The sequence below is a fragment of the Diadema setosum genome, chromosome 3, assembly GCF_964275005.1.
Source record: "Diadema setosum chromosome 3, eeDiaSeto1, whole genome shotgun sequence".
Taxonomy (NCBI): Eukaryota; Metazoa; Echinodermata; class Echinoidea; order Diadematoida; family Diadematidae; genus Diadema; species Diadema setosum.
Genome location: NC_092687.1, coordinates 37,365,506 through 37,371,578, shown reverse-complemented (window position 1 = coordinate 37,371,578; position 6,073 = coordinate 37,365,506). Strand labels below are relative to the sequence as shown.

General features: G+C 37.6%; 1 pseudogene; it reads left to right on the top strand.

Moving 5' to 3' along the window:
• The first annotated feature begins 201 nt into the window (after positions 1-201).
• Positions 202-1,132, top strand: LOC140226363 (very long chain fatty acid elongase 6 pseudogene; annotated as a pseudogene).
• The last annotated feature ends 4,941 nt before the right edge of the window (positions 1,133-6,073 follow it).

Here is a 6,073-nt window from a genome sequence, read left to right as displayed (position 1 = left end):
TCCGACGACTTTCATTTACGTTCAGTTGCCCTGGATGCTCCATAGGCATAGTCAGCTCATGAGCAGCAGCTAGCTAACGTTAGCTAGGATAACTCGCCGGCTGCATATCGTATTATCAACGTTGCCTGCAGGGGCTGCGGACACCCACCGAGATTTCGTGAAGAGATTCTGCTTAGGGTTTTGCTCGAGAATTGAAGTAAAATGGCTGAATCTGTATGGAAGATGGAGCCAATTTTTCCGTTCGAGTCCATGTTTGATGAGGCATGGATTGACTGGTGTCGGGCAGTATGGTATACCACCTTTATAGCATCCACCTTTTACATAATTTTGATCCATCCCGCGAAGCAATGGATGGAGCCACGAGACCCATTCAAGCTACGTACGCCGCTGATCGTATGGAACTTCTTTATAGGGGTGTTCAGCATCGTTGGTTCCGTGCGTTGCCTGCCCGTACTTATCAACGCAATTCGCTATGATGGATTTCATGCAACGATTTGCGGAACCCGGTATTTCGCAAAGGGTTACATCGGAATATGGGGATTTCTGTTCGTCCTTTCGAAATTTCCGGAGCTAATAGACACAGCTTTTATCATCCTCCGCAAGCAGAAACTGATATTTCTACACTGGTATCATCACGCAAGCACGCTTATTTTCGCCTGGCGATTGTATTCCACGCGCAGTTCGGTCGCATTTTGGTTCTGTGTAATGAACTACTTCGTCCATAGTCTAATGTACAGCTACTATGCGGCACGTGCGGCAGGATTTCGGATCAACCGCAAAATCGCAATGTGCGTCACTACGCTACAACTCAGCCAAATGTTTATGGGAATGTTCGCTGTACTCTACGCAGTTTACCACAAAGTTTACGGCGAAGGTTGCTCTACGGAAACCCCCGAATTAATTTTTGGTATCGTCGTCTATACCAGCTACATGATTCTTTTTGCCCACTTCTTTTACAATGCCTACATTCGGAATCCGCGTGCCCGAAAATCTTTCGATGTAGCAGACAGCAAGAAGGTCACCAATGGGGTCAGTGGTATTCATGACACTCCCACTACATCTAGTCCCATTCCTCAATTGACCAATGGGATGCGACGCAGAGAGAAAGAAGGCGTGGCCTCATGAAATTGACACTCCCACTGCTTTGCTTTGTGATACATTGTATTTTACACTCAGAAACTACAGCTGTAACTCAATGGTAACACTGTGGCACTGTATAGTAGTAGCCAATTATTTGATGCTAAATTGCAAGTACTAGAGTACTCCATTTGTGATGTCTATTTCATTTTTATTTTGAACTAAATTTCTTTAAAAAGCTTTGAAAAGTGAAGTTAAATTCAAGTCACATCATGCAATTAGGAAATATCCAAACTGCGAGTATGCACATGAGCCCCGAGTCCAAACTCTGTTTTTGTAGTGAATGAAAACTAGTCTAGAACCCGATACATTATCTTGAATATGTTTAGGAGAGGGAGGTGGATGTGATATATGTGTTGGATGATACAATGTATAAGTGCTTGGTGATATAAGTGCAGGCTGAATTTAAAAATTAATTGTTGTGAGTGTATTTTTTTGTACATGTAATTTCAATTGCTTTTTGAGCATGAAACGAGCTTAAAAAGGTTACTGGTATTAAATTGTTATGTAAATTCTTAAAGGACAAGTCCACCTTAATAGACATGTTGGTTGAGTGAATGCAGCAATATTAGAACACATCAGCGAGAGTTTGAGGAAAATCGGACAATCCGTTCAAAAGTTATGAATTTTTGAAGTTTCTGCTCGGTCACAGCTGGATGAAAAGACTACTATAGCTTGTGATGTCACGTGAGTACAACACGTACAACGATATTAAAAAAAAAGAATAAAGAAAAGTCAACACATTTCCATTTTTCTCGCATAACAAAAGAACACTCGACTTCTCTCTTTCAGAAGGCAGGGGGAATAATATTACCCTTTACATCATCAGTATCAAGTCGAAGAAATGTGCACTTTATTCAAAAAGTAGTGTTTTGTGAAATTCTCTTTTTATTTTCCTTATATCGTTGTACGCATGTGACATCATACACTGTAGATTAGTCTTCTCATCCAGCAGTGACTGCGCAGATCAATACTTAAAAAATTCATAACTTTTGAATGGATTGTCTGATTTTCCTCAAACTTTCACTGATGTGTTCTACAAATAATGTATTAATATTGCTGCATTCTCTCAATCCTTATGTATATGAAGGTGGACTTGTCCTTGAATTGCATGATCCCAAGTAAAAGCAGAATTGCCATCCAAATGCCCTCTATTTAAGCAAAGTGTAAATTTGCAAGCAATGGGCTCTGAACAGTTGTACAAAATTGTATTCAGTTACAAGATATGGCTTGGATCTGCTCAGCCATTAATACAAAATGTTTTAAGAAAATAAGGGATGCTCAAATTCCTGATAATTTTGTGTGATTTCGATGCTTATCAGGCTTGGGTAATATACTGAAATGGACTTGTTTGTATTTTGTGGGGTTTTTTTTTATTATTGTTAAGAATGAATGCATGTGGTTTTTGCATTTTGAGCAAAAAAAAAAGAAAATAATATACGGGTGTATATTTGCATGAATCAAGTGGCGCAGTTACAGTGTACGTTGTCTGTGGCACTTAGATTGCTCCCATTGATTTTTTGTGTGTGTGTGATGTTTCAATGCATTTTCTGAGTTAAACAACAAAGGGCACTATAAATTCTGTTAATTTAGGATTGGTGGCATGCCCAATTAACTACATTATTGTATTAGATGCTATAATAGAAGAACAAGCATTTACATTTGAAAGCTTGGATGTTGCTCAAATTTGCAGCATATAATGGTGACAGTCTAGGGCGACAGTAATTGCTAGACCACAACTTAAATATGGTGTTCTGAATGTATGATTTTCAGCACAAAACAGATTTGAGTGTACAGGCATACACACCATTGTGGTGTCTAAAAATTTTACTGAATTACATGTATGACATACTGTGTACTCTTCCAGAAAAAGCACAAAGAGCTCTTATATTTTATGACTTGTAATTTACATGTAAGCCTCGATGCAACTTCTTTGTTTCTTTTGTTGTTATTTAATTGTGTTGCCTTGTTGGGCAAAGTGCCTATATTCTGTTTTTAGTATACAGTGTATGCACTACAAATCCGCGATGTATGTTTATACGTGTACATTTAAATCAAATCTAAATGGTATGACAAGACAGCAGCTACCGGTACTCAAATAAAAATACTAAATAAATAAAAAAATGCCACAAATCAATGTGTAGGCCTACGTGTATGTAGTACTTTAGCTGCCTATATGATGGTTTTGTATTTACTGGAAATGACAAATACTAGTTATCGATGTTTGGAAACTGAACGACATACAGTGTAGGGCTTAATTCCTGAATTTGATAATGTTAGCAATTTCTGCATTTTTTTTTTCATTTAATAATCTAATTTTCTTGCTTTTGCATTGCCTATACTGTGATGTCTTATGCCATTGAATAGTATACTTGCAAAGGGGAAACCCCTGTAAAATATGTGTTGGTAGGTTTGAGTGGAACCAAAACTTTGGTGAAAACTAGATTAATTAGTGATCGTACAGTATGAAGCATCATAAACTACAACAGAAACAATGTGTCATTCTTGCTTTTATTTCCATTGTGTAGTAGGGCCTACTTGTCATGAAATAGCAAAATGTACGGTAAGTGTACAATGTGCATATTTTTTACGTTATTCAGGCTAATGCATTATAATCTTTTCATGCCAGCACTAGCAACTTGAAATAATATCCAAGAGGCATTATTGAACAATAATTTTGGCTGAACATATTAATGATAGGCCTTTTGTTACTGTAGCTTATAATGATTTTCAGTTTGTAGCTTGTTTGCCAGATGACTTTCCTGTGTTCATGAGACCATGTTGACTACGTATGTAATCAGGGTCGATAACAATATTGAACTACATGGGATAGTATCAATTTCTTTATGTCCAATATGGTGGAATCTTGTTTTTGTTACAACAAACTTCTTGGAGCTTGTGAAATTCACTTTGTCCATACATGTGTTGTATAATCTGTAACGATTCTCAATGTAGTGTCAATACTCTTGTTCAAACAGTCAGCCACCTTCATGATAAGACTGTATCAAAATCATATTTTTATCAGATTATGGAAAACAGTAAACAGGGTACTACATAACTTTTGTTTTACCACCTGCCTGGTCTTGCAAGCAGATTTTTTTTAAATTGTTGCAGAAACTTGCCCGAACATGAATTTCACTTGCCCCAATTAAAGTCCAAGAATACGAGAAACTGATTCAGAAAATCAGTTGTACATAATTTGTATTAAGTGAGGGCTTGATAAAGCACAATCATTTGAATGAATAGCACACGTTAATTCCCATGCTCTGAAGTCTAAACACACTTGAGTAACAAACTTGCTTCCATCAGGGAGGTGTCCCTGCTTCCATTGAATGTTTGTGTTGCATTGCATTCAGGGCCTCTTCATGTAAGTGCTGGAAAGTTGCTGAAATGAAATTAAAGGGATGGTACAGTATTGGTGGAGATGAGAATTGGGCTTTTAACTTTTTGCGAGATACCAAGAAAACACTTATGATATAGTACAGAGCATACCATTTAAAGAGGAATTCAAAGTTTATTTGATGAAAATCAGGTTTGGAATGACTGAAACATCCAAAAACAAAGTAAAACAAAGCGATCATGATAAAGTGTGGGTCCCACACTTTATTAGAATCACTTTTTTTGGATATCTCAGCCATTTCAAAACCAATTTTCATCAAATAAGCATTGAATTCCTCATAGAATTACATGCTCTTTCATATTTCATAACGGAAGAATTTCATGAATTTGAATAGGTTTCTCATTATCTCACCAAAAATGTTACAAATCTGAAATTAGGTCTGGACCAAAACTGTACAATCCCTTTAAAGTGTGTTGCATCACTAAACAGTCATTGCATGGCTTCTGTATGCTTAGTTTTGTGCGTTTGTGGGGGGGGGGGGGGGCAAGGAGGAGATACCATGTATAAAGCTTCAAAACTTTTTGCTTCGAAGCATTTTTCTCACTGTTCCAAAACACTCGCCCAACTTTGATTTCACTTGCCCCGGGCAATCATGCAAGTACTTATGTATACATACAACACCGTACAGTAAATTAAGATGTATAGAGTTGGGCAAAAGAAGTTACATCCATGTAGTTTGGGAGTTTGTTTTACATTGTGTACAGTCTCTGTTTAAATGAGGCCACTGCAGGTTGTAGCTTACAGGAGAGAAGAAATTGCAGTCTTCAATAGAATGTACGTTTAACCTGTTAAAGGCAAACTGATTTTGTTATACAGTGTATCACACTTTCCTCTTGACACTGGTCAGCCCAAGTATGCTCGGGACTATCAAGTCAACAGTTTAAATTCCACAATTTCCATCGGATAATAAACCATCTTCTACAATGTCTTGTTTGTGTAAACTGTGACTTGCACCTTTAGTTCGGAGTCACTGTTCTGGAGCCGCTAGTTCAGAGTGAAATTCCATTTATTGATTGCGTAACACTTCTCAATGCAGAAATGGTTGCAGGTATACTGTATACCAGGTACTCACTGCACCAAATATAATATGTATATGTAATGAATACCAAATGGTAGTAACACTGTATCAATATGTGCTGTAGCAACAGGACTTACATGTAGCACATTGACCAGTGTCCTGAGAATCACAAAAGGACACCATGTAGCTCTCAGTGCAAAAGATTGAGGTGAAGTGGTTTAGATCAGCGGGGTGTTTCATCAACGCTTGTCACAATTTCAGCAAAATTCTTGGTTTTGATTGGCTGAGATGCTCTGGTCACTGACTGTTACTATGGTGATTCAAGTTGTCAGTGCCGACAAACGTTGATGAAACACCCCCCTGAAGTATGAGCACAGTCTGTCAGACAGGATTAGTACCCAGTATGACTGTATAATTAGAGAAACTCAAATTGAACTGACAATAAGGGAACAAAGCTTTAGCACTGATTTCTTCAAAACTTGCCTGATAAAATATGTTATACAATGTACATGTAGTTT